The sequence below is a fragment of the Hibiscus syriacus genome, unplaced genomic scaffold (genome assembly GCF_006381635.1).
Source record: "Hibiscus syriacus cultivar Baekdansim isolate YM2019G1 unplaced genomic scaffold, ASM638163v2 tig00111837_pilon, whole genome shotgun sequence".
Lineage (NCBI taxonomy): Eukaryota > Viridiplantae > Streptophyta > Magnoliopsida > Malvales > Malvaceae > Hibiscus > Hibiscus syriacus.
This window is the reverse complement of record NW_024063194.1, coordinates 4,663,027-4,675,265: the sequence shown is the minus strand read 5'-3', so window position 1 is coordinate 4,675,265 and position 12,239 is coordinate 4,663,027.

The window sequence follows — 12,239 nt, the reverse complement described above, 5'->3', positions numbered from 1 at the left end:
AGGGGAAGACATTCATCTGCAAATTTATTTGACCTTAATATGGAGATATCATCGACACAACAATCTGTGCAGTTTCCATTTGACACGATGGCTTCAAGCTCCAGGGGGAGGCCTTCGACTACGAGCTTTTTCGATCTCAATGTCGATATGCCTTCTAGTTCAAGGGGAAGACATGCAAGTAGTAGGTTCTTCGACCTAAATGTGGAGCGCATGGAGGAACCATCATCTCCACCAGAAGAACCGCTTCGTGAGCCTGGTGCGGATGGTGCTGAGACTGGACTATTCATTCACCCAGAATCACCGCAATTCAACTCCGATGATGATGATGTAGATGAAATTCCAGGAAATGTGACACAAACTGACCCTTCTGCACACATGTATGAAGCTGATTATGGTGCAATGTACGGGCCAGAATTTGCGGATATGCCTAATCTCGATGACTATGAATATTACTCATCAATAAATAATGGTGAGTTATCTTGAGGCATGGAGTTTTCAAGCAAAGAAGAAGCGATGATGGCTATCAAAAATTACAATATCCGTAATTTTGTTCAGTCCAGAGTCAACCGATCGACGACCGAAAAATATGTATGATATTGTGCCCGACGGGAAAACGGGTGTAATTGGATGGTTCGCGCATCGAAAATGAAGAGGAAAAACAACATATGGGAACTAACAGTATACAACGGTCCTCACAAATGTTGTGCTGGAGGGGTCAACCAAGATCATCCCAGCTTGGACTCTGAAATGATATGCCAAGCCATCATGCCCAAGGTAAAAGCAAGCTCTCATATAGCTGTTGCAGTGTTGATTTCAGCTATACAATCGCAGTATGGGTACACTGTCTCCTATAAAAAAGCTTGGTTGGCAAAACAAAATGCCATTGTCAAACTTCATGGCGAATGGGATGCATCTTACAACGAACTTCCAGGTTGGTTTAGGTTGGTGCGGACGTTGAATCCTGGGATAATTGTGGACTTCGAAACCTCCTATGCATACCATAATGATCGAGTTCTTCGCGATCGAAACCAATTCTACCAGGTTTTTTGGAGTTACCCATAGTGCGTTAATGCTGCCAAATATTGCAAGCCTATGGTCCAGATCGACGGGACTTTCTTGTATGGAAAATACAAGCAAATTTTATTATTGGCAGTTGTCCAAGATGGCAATCGCAACATTCTTCCAGTTTCTTTTGCACTTGTCGAAGGAGAAGATATAGATTATTGAGTTTTTTTCCTCCAAAATTTATGTGCACATGTTATCACGAGGGAAAACATTTGTGTCATTTCAGATCGCGGAGCTAGGATCAAAGCAGCAATGGAGTCTTTGGGTCCAATGTGGCAACCACCCTTTGTCCAACATAGGTATTGTCTCCGACACATTGCTGCGAACTATCATGGAAGGTACAAGAAGAATGATGAGCGTCAATTAATTATACGCATGGGTAAATGAAAGCAAGTTAGTAAGTTATACATTTTTTTGATCATTTTAATTTTGCAAAGAAAGCAAGTTAGTAAGTTATACATTTTTTGATCAGGTTACGAACTACTTCATCGAACGTTTGAATCAATGCTTCAAGATTTGCGGGCGAAGAACGAGGAAGGATACGATTACATCAGCCTCATCGATAAAGAAATGTGGACGAACGCATATGATGGTGGATATCGATATAGACACATGACGACCAACTTGGTTGAGGCAATCAATTCAACCTTAAAGGGTGCACGTCACTTACCTGTAGCGGCTTTGGTAAAAACTACATATTTTTGTTTGGGGGGGCACTTTTTGCGAAGCTCGGGGGACAAGTTCAAACCTGGATGAAAGGCGGTCATGTCTATCACCCTAGATTAGTTGCAGATCTACAGAAAAAAAATTGTTGCATCAAATGGAATGTCTGTAACAAGCTTCTCTAGAAGGCATGAAATGTTTCGTGTCACAGAGTTGCCGCGACCTCTTCAAGGGATTGAAGTTGTGTCGTTAAGAGTAAATCTAAGGGACAGAACGTGCGACTGCGGGTTTTTTCAAGCTATGAAGTATACATGCTCTCATGTGATAGCAGCTTGCTCGCACACACGTCAATACTATAACCATTTTTGTGGATCTCGTATACCAACTATCTGAAGTTTTTAAGGTATATGAATTTGAGTTTCCCCCATAGGTAATGACAAAGACCCTGATGAGGTTCATCCGATTGTACCAAATCTGAGTTTATTGAGGGAGCGTGGTCATACAAAATCCAATCGAATTCATTGCGATATGGATATTCGAGAAAGATCTAGACAAGACAGAAGATGTGGGCATTGTAGAAACCCGGACACACGAGTAAAACATGTCCACTTCTGTTGTCATCAAGTAACAATTGATGAGGAAATGATGTATTTGTTTATCAAATAATAATTCTTGTACTTTAATTTACATTTACTTCAAGTTAATGATAACCAAATTGGTATTTGAATATAATTTTAAATACAATAAACTTACAATAAGTATTAAATGATAACTAAATTACAATAACTGATATTAAATGGTAATAAACAAAATTAACTGAAATACATTAAAAAAGTCCAACAAATTTAACAAAATAAAGTATGTATTAAATGAGAAATAATAAAAAAATACAATTTAACAAAATAAAGTAAATACAAATATAATAAAAAAATCTATCGATGCATGCGACGTGAATGTGTTCCGCAAGGTGGTGGCTGTCGGTCTCGAGGAGGATTTCTTCGTATCACTGGTTCTGACTCCTTGCTGTCATCATCATCACCGTCATCGCCGCCGTCGTCGTCCTGAGCAGATACATTAGGTTGACGAGGAGCTGATGACGATGAAGCACCTCCATAGAATAAGGACCCTGGAGGTGTATGACTGACTATCCCACCAGCCTGCGAAAACTGGGAAAACCCAGACATCGTTGAGTGTGAAAACTGTACAGGAGGTGTCTGTACTGCGGCCATGAGTGAAGAGGCTGAACCTGCCAAATATCCAGTATATAAACCCCAAGTCAAATCTATAAACATAGACCCGTAATAGCCTCCAGGAGGGATCATCTGTGACGGTGACGGCGGCGGGGTCATAAAACCAGGTGAAGGCGGCAGCTGGTAATGGAAAGGCGATGACGGCATCATATATGGCTGCGACATCATAAATGGCTGTGGTGGCTGCTGTGAAGGTCCCACTGGTGCAGCTGAGGATGAACCAAAAACACCTGATCTCCGTCCACGAGTCGGGGGACGATGGTATTGTGTCGGATCACGTCTCTATCGACTTCGCGGAAAGGTTTTCCCTTATGCATCCTCGGGAAGCAGAAATGATTTCCCGTTACTGTTGAACCACTCATAATAACCATCAGCATACATCAAGAAGTCAGTAAAAATGGGCTCTCTACGGGGAAGGCGCCGATGTCGATCCTGCCACAACACGACCCACTCATGATGCCTCACCAGCCAATCTGTATCTGTCTTGCCGCGTCTATCTAAGCTATACAACTCGTCCATATTGCGAGGTGCTTCCGGAATTGGTTGAAAACAACCAAACTGCCGGAGCACGCGATCAGTGGAGTGCCACTCGACGGTCGCATAACAGATCAGAGGGACCATCGCCATCCAAACATCTGATGAACCCCTCAACTCAGGTGGGATCACTGCCCTCACATCATCAGTAGAATATGACACTCATTCAAACTAAAACAAATAATATATATTTTTTTATCAAAATAATAATCTAATTATATAACTATAATCTAAAATCAACTTTTTAAACATTAAAATTCATACCTGTGTGTCAGCCTTCTGATCGATTAGCACCCTAATTTTTTCTAAATCATCAGGTAGCTCCTGATGATTTTTCCTATCAGTAGACCACCTATTCAAGGAAAATATTTATTATACGTTGTATAAAATTATTAATATACAAAATCAGTTTTATAATTACCTCAAAAGTAGTGGAAATACGAATGGGTTCTTCACAACGGAACATAAAAAGGGCAATCGATACCATGCCCAAGACTGCAGCAGTAGGGGACATCCGCCGATAGCATTACGCCTGTAGTCAGTGGCTCCACACATCTCCCTGTACAGCAAAGCCAAAACTACCGAGCCCCAACTGAATGATCCGACGAGACGAAAGTCGCTAAGATGTCGCAACCACATGCAGTGAACTAGGTTGCGCGATTTTTCCGGTATCAACAACCCTCCTATCAACTGCAATATGTATGTCCATGTATACATATTAACCTCATCCTCAGAGGCGTCTGCACTCAACTCCCGAAAATTGGCATCTAACCAATTTAACGGTATCCTACCTCCGATAAAACTTTCCGGGACACGTCCTAGATTATCCTGGCACAAAGTAGTCCAAGAACTGGAAGCTATCCCTGATATCACATCTCCATCCACCGACACAAGGTCTGGTTCTATCCTACAGTGACCCTGATATCTACCTATGTAACCAAATCCAGTCTTTACTAAATACGGCAAGACATGGCTAGGTATCACAAACTTAAGATTCCTAATAAAAAGATCTAATACACGGTCCTTCTCCTAAAAATAAATAATTACAAAAATTAATTCTTAATCTAATAATCATGCATTAAATAAATCAACTAATTATTACTAATAATTTAAATTAAATTAAAATGTTAAAATGTTACCGTATCAGCAAAGTATCGAGATATATGATTTCCATTCAAGCGAAGTAGACTGTCTTCCATTATATATCTGTAAAAAAATTATATTAGTAAAATATTAAATAAAGTAAAATACTTAAATAAATTAAATACATAATATTAAAAATATTATAAAATATACCTTAAACAGTGAGAGTATTTGAGAGAAATTGAGAAAATTTGAGAGAATTTGGTGTGATGAAAGCGATTGAGGATGGGGGTATTTATAGGGAGGATTGGGGTGTGAACGAGTGGGTAATTAAAGGTATAGCGCCCCCTGTACCGCGCTATACCTCACGTGTCAGATAACCAGGTATAGTGCGGCCCCTGATCCGCGCTATACCCCTACGTGGCGTATAGCGCGGATCAGGGGCACGCTATACATACGTGTAACCCATGTCAGCGTATAGTGCGGTACAGGGGGCGCACTATACCCCACGTGGCTCCAAATCAGCATATAGCGCGGGGCAGGGGGCGCGCTTTAATGCTACGGGTGTTAGATCGGGAAATATAATCTGACCGGTGTTAGATCGATAAATATACCGATCACTAGTGATTTTTCGATAAAAAACGCCTATTTTTAACCATTAAATTTTAGATTGGATAAAAAATAATTAAATTAAAATATTTCTTCACTTTTTCTTTTTCCCCTCTTCTTCCCTCTTCTAAACTCATTCCCTTCCTTTTCTCACTCATTCAACGACCCAACTTATCCTCTAATCACAGCCACCGTCACCTTCTTTTTTTTTTCCTTTTTTTCTGAGTCTGGAATTAACGACAGGAGAGTTGAAGAATAAGAATTAAGATAAAGAAGAGTCGATGCTACATCTTTGATGATACGAGTAATGAGAAAATAAGTAGGAAAACCAGAGAAAAACAATAATGGGGAGTGGGGGGGATAAGCGTGGCTGAGATGGATCTTCCTTTCCGACCCATCCTTTCCTTTTCGGCTACCTTCTGGCCATCATCGTTATGCCTAATTTTATCTCATCGTCCCATCAACATCTAATAAAACCCCAATTTTACCCATCACTAAATTTAACCGCAACCTTAATCCCACACCTAATCGACAACAACAATAACCATGATAATCACAGCAACGATGGTAGCAACGAAAACAACATCAAGATTATAATAAAGACCAAGCCGATTGGTTTGTTGAGGTTAGGGAGTAAGGGGATAAGTGCGGCTAAAATGGGTTTTAGGAGGGTTTTTGGAAGGTGAGAAAAGGAGATGTGAAGATAAAAAGAGATGAGATTTAGATTAAAAATGGAGAAAAGAAGAAAGTTTTGACATTAATGATGGATTTGAGTGAGGTTGAAGAGAAAATTATTAGAGGAAGATAAAGGTTGAAGAGTTGCAGAGGAATGAAAAAATGGAAGTAAACTTTGGAGAAGTTTTATTGTTTATTATTTAATGAAAATATGATGTAATTAATTATTTATTGAAAAATTTTATATGACTATTTTAATATTAAATAATTTCATGTCATGTAGTTATTATTAAGTAAATAGAAGAGTGATAAAAAAATTAAATATATAAAATTTAGTGAGTAAATTGAAAAATTAAAAGAACAATGAGTGAAATATGAAAGAAAATAAAGTTTAGTGTATCCTTAATTTTTTAACAAACTAATATATAGTCAAAACTAAATATTAAGTAAGATTTAAAAAATAATTTATTGATAAAAATGAAATAAAATTAATAGTTGAAATATTAAATGTATAGTCTACCTATGTATTTATTTATTTCATTGATTCTGAAAACTACTCTTCTTTGGAAATCACGGTTTTTAGAATCAGACCAGTCAGTGAATCGGTCGTGCTACCGGTTCATTGGTTCAATCGGTCGAATCGGTCGTAAGAACCGAAAGATGTCATAATTATTTAAAAAATTAAATAAAAATATCAAAAACATTTAATAAAAAATAAAAAAATTTAGGTTGAATCAGTTCACGGTCTGGTCTGGTTCGAGCGGTTCAAAGCCGGTTCGAACGGTTTTTTACGGTTTACTAGAACCGATTCAACCGGGATAGAATGAACCGAACCAGACAACGATTCCCGGTTAAATCGATTAAACTTACCGATCTAGTCCGATTTTCAAAACACGGCTGGAAATAAAGATTTCAGCCTTTTGTCTTACTTTGCTATTACTTGTGAAAACAAAAAACTTTTTGTCATTTTGTAACTTAAAAACGTTGAATATCATGAATTCATTATCAGAAGCTTTCCATCAAATCATAGGGACATGTATGCATTAATTGATGTTTCCTCAAGCTTTTTGTTTGGGATCAAAGACACTGGGTGAGACTTTTAAAGGTAAGATTAGTTTTGAATAAATTACATGTTTAGTCTCTAAACTTTATTCATTTTAAAATTATATCTAACGATTTAATTAATGTCTCAAATTTAATAGTAATGTTGACTTGTGTCATCATAAGATAACACATCATCATTGAAAAAATTAAGATATCACATCAATAGTTATGTTAGTTTTATAATGTTAGAGTATCAAATAAAAATTTAAACTAAATATTATATATTGTTTTGGAAAAAAATAAAATTTAAGTACCAAAACAGAATAAAAGTAATAGCTTAAATACTAAACTTGTAGTTTACCCATTAGATTTTCATTTTTGCACTTATTGTTGCTTACCTAACAATCAAGTTGGCAATGTTTTTAATTCATTGTTATCATCCACTATTCAGAAACATTTTAAAAATGGAAAAAATACACTGAAGGGATGACGTCAAAACTAGAAGAATGGAACAAAGAAATAATTAGACTTTTGCATAATAATAAAATAAAGAGTTGCGTTTATGATGATCACGAATGAATGTTGAAAACGGCAATATTGATATTATTCCGAATAATGGATTGTTTTTTTTAATACAAAATCAAATGCTGTATTCTTATTTTGTTTATTTACTTGGCTCAGAAGTAAGAACGGAATTAAAATTAAATATTTAGAGTGATAAAATATTCAAGTTCAAAACAATAAAGATTTATATTTAATTTAGAATTAGAACAACAAAAATTTATTTTTACTTAAATTTAAAGGGATAAAAACTCCTTACACACCCTATATAGTTCTGTCCCTGCTCGGTGGTATGTTAGTATTGCCTTGCAAGTTTTGTTGTTGGGGTTCCATCTCCCCTTACCCTCATTCTTTTCCAAATCTAATATTTCTCAATTATTTTCAGAATTCAGCTATTAAATCAACTTACGTGTCAGATTTGAAAACGAATAAGGTGTTTATGAGTTCCTATAACTTTATTATACTCCTTATATCTCTTTATTAACATTTATTGACACAAGATATAAAGAATCTAGAATCTTATACTCCTTAAAAAATCACAATCTTTTATTTATAAAAAAAATCTTAATCTTTTGATATAATTCTTTATAGATCTTATTTGATATATAAAAGTCAAAGTTAATTGATAACCGACCACATCAATCATATCATTATTACTATACACCTCAAAGATTGTTTGGTTCAAAGTTAAAGTTATTTGATATATAAGTATTAAAGGGGTGTTTGGTTCAAAGATTGTAGGATTCCCATGGGATGGAACTAAACGCACCCTAAATGTCAACATATAACATGTAGAAATTGGTCTTATTCTTTCTCATGTTGATCTTTATTTTTTTGTATTCTTTTGATATTTTTTATCATTAATATTATCGACAACGATTGATATATTATTAAGTACGAATCTCTATCCAAATCAGAATGAATGAATTGTCTATCATCGAAATAATCAATTTATATACATTAATAATTGGTGCAACAAGCGTGGAGCACTTCTCATCATAATAAACCCTCCAAATCAACCATTTCCCAAACCTGTTTATTCTAAATAATTACATCAAAAAATCAATGGCCAAGCAGAATATGGATCCTTTTTATCTTTTTACGACGCCTTTAATCACCTTTAAACATTATCCTCAGTCACAATATTAACAAAACTCTTATTCCGACAAACAAATCTCATATGCACACCCTCTAACATCTAACATCTAACGTCTAACATCTAACATCTAACATCTAACATCTAACATCAAAGGGCCCCGTCAATAGGAGTAAATTGTTCCTTGCCTCAATACCCGAACAGTTGGGGCACCTACTTTTGAAGTCACCAGAAAAACAAAGAGAACATATTAACTATAGGTGCACGACATAAGGTGGAAAAGAGAGTCATGATACGATTGGACCTTTCTCCTTCGAATTATGCCAAATCTCATCTACCCTTCACACGAACAACGCCCAAGGCATACAATACCCAATCGTGGTAATTTTAGTTTATATGGAGCATAGAACAATAAGAGAAGGTCTAGATAGTATGGAAAGACTGACTCGTTCGAGAAAACAATGATTAATGCTGAGCACACAATTACAACACAATAATATGATAAACCTCACACGAATGAGTGGAGAAAATTTTACTTATACACGTGGTTTCATAATACAAAAAACGTGATACAGAACTTATGGAAACCATACTCACTTGAATTCATCTTAGAATGAAAATTCACATGCAATAGCACACAATTACAACAAAATAATATGATAAACCTCACACGAATGAGTGGAGAAAATTTTACTTATACACGTGGTTTCATAATACAAAAACGTGATACAGAACTTATGGAAACCATACTCACTTGAATTCATCTTAGAATGAAAATTCACATGCAATAGCACACAATTACAACACAATAATATGATAAACCTCACACGAATGAGTGGAGAAAATTTTACTTATACACGTGGTTTCATAATACAAAAAACGTGATACATAACTTATGGAAACCATACTCACTTGAATTCATCTTAGAATGAAAATTCACATGCATGAGCACACAATTACAACACAATAAAATGATAAACCTCACACGAATGAGTGGAGAAAATTTTACTTATACACGTGGTTTCATAATACAAAAAACGTGATACATAACTTATGGAAACCATACTCACTTGAATTCATCTTAGAATGAAAATTCACATGCATGAGCACACCATTATAACACAATAATATGATAAACATCACACGAATGAGTGGAGAAAATTTTACTTATACACGTGGTTTCATAATACAAAAAATGTGATACAGAACTTATGGAAACCATACTCACTTGAATTCATCTTAGAATGAAAATTCACATGCATGAGCACACAATTACAACACAATAATATGATAAACCTCACACGAATGAGTGGAGAAAATTTTACTTATACACGTGGTTTCATAATACAAAAAACGTGATACAGAACTTATGGAAACCATACTCACTTGAATTCATCTTAGAATGAAAATTCACATGCATACACATCATGTTATAATGGTTATTCACAAGCCCTGATTGACAATTTATTAAATCGATATTCATATAAGGATACTGTCTTTGTTTTATCACTTTTTAAAATATCATTTTTATAAATATTTATACTTATCAACTTAGTAGATCATATGCCTAAACCTTTCAAAGCATGGACGAAGCCAAGATTAAAGGTTGACAGGGGTCAGAATATTGGACTTCTTAAGGAAAATATTATGTTTATTAGGTATTTAAACTCAAAATTCAAGAGATCATGCTTAATATATTTAATATTTAAACATACAATGACCTAAATTGTTATTAGACCAAAACTTTTGAGAATATAGAGTCAACCTTATTTAGTTCGATCCCTATTTGATTAAATATTTAATAAATTATTGTACTTTTTAAGTTTAAATACTTATTTTTACATGAATCAAAATACTATTAGGTCAAAATTTATCAAATACAATTTTTTTAAATAGGGTCGGGATCCCTTTGTACTTCGAGGGAGCTTTGTCTCTGCTTCAAAGCCTTCAAGCAGCTTCAGACTATCTTTTAGGAAAGATTGTGAGATTTTCTTGAAACACATGAAGTGTACATAACAACTCTGTTGGGAAGAAACCAAACAACTAAAATCAAGGGAAAGCACAACCGGTGTTCTTTCTCTTCCAATAAATCTCGTCAAAAATTATGGCAAGTACAAAAGCATAATATATATTCTCTAGCAACATTAATCAACCACAAATCAACCAATGCAACCACAATACAAATAAATAGAGACATTAATATTTTTATGTGGAAAACCCCTCTAAATTAAGGGTAAAAACAACATGAATTTAGAGTCCAATTAAAAGCTCTACTACTATCAAATGTTTAACTACAAGATCACAATATCAAACTACAAGAAGCATTCAACTCCAACAAGGTTAACAACATGTAATCCTTAGCAAAAGAGAGAAAAATTGGAGATCACTAAAAATACAGTCTGTTGAAAATTGACGTTTCTCATCGCTATATGTATCTGAAAAAAATTTAACCGCACAAACTCAAGAACACCAAGTCGCCTAGCTGCTGTCCAAAAGTCAGCTCAATCGTACCACGGATAGATCTCCGATCAAAGAGTTGATCACTACTTTACCAAAGCTTCAAAAACTGTTTTCTCCCCTTTTTCCTTCTCAAACGAGCCTCTCTCTTCTAAAAATCAAATCTGTTTTTTCTGTGTAATATGGCTGCCAACACACACAATCCCAAGACAAAAGGAATGTCTTTTAATGCTAAATTTAAAATAGACTTTACAGTGGCAAAAACTTTTCACCAAACAAAAATAGAAAACAAACAACCCATTTTGATTGGGTTGAAGGTGAAGGGTTCCCCACATAGTGAGACTCACACCTAACAAATCTCCCCTCCAACTATGTGGGAAAAATGTTTCCATATCTGTAACACCCCTTTTCCGTATACATCGTCGTATACGAGTTAAAGACGTCACATCAATCGTATAAAACATGTATTATTTGAAAACCAACAAAATTTTGTTTCTTAAAAAATTTCAATTTAACATTCATAACAAAACTAGTAAATCACGTAAAATTGTAATTTAATATTTTAACATCAAAACTGAATCCGATTTTTGGCAACAACTAAGCAATTCACTATTTTTATTAACATAATTAAAATTGCCTAATTTAAAACTCAATAAATCAACATTTAAAACATAATTTATAAAAATACCATTGATTCATACTGCTAATTATAGTTAATATTACTATATTTAAACATTCTAACCTTTAAATTACAAAACCATTTTTTTTAATTTTTTTTTATAATTTTCATATAAGAGCAAATAAAACTTCTTTATATAACATGTCACTATATAAGTCAAAAGCAACACAATATAAATCAAAAGCAACACAATATGATATTCTTAATGATACTGGAGGTAGATTTGATTCCACAAAAGTGATGCCCACTACGCTCCTTATTCTACTTGCTTACTTGTACCTACGTGTGAAACAATCACACGCTAAGTTTTTACTTAGTGAAGTATCATGAAATTTCAATAAAACCAATAATAATCAAAATATAATATAATATCACAATATAGAAAATTATTAAATTAATATTTAAACATGCATAAAATAAATTTCTCAAAGTAATTTCACCAAATTTCACCTATAAAACATATAAAAAATAATTTAAGTATTCGATAAGGTTTTTGTTATAATTCGGTTCATATATCTTGTTC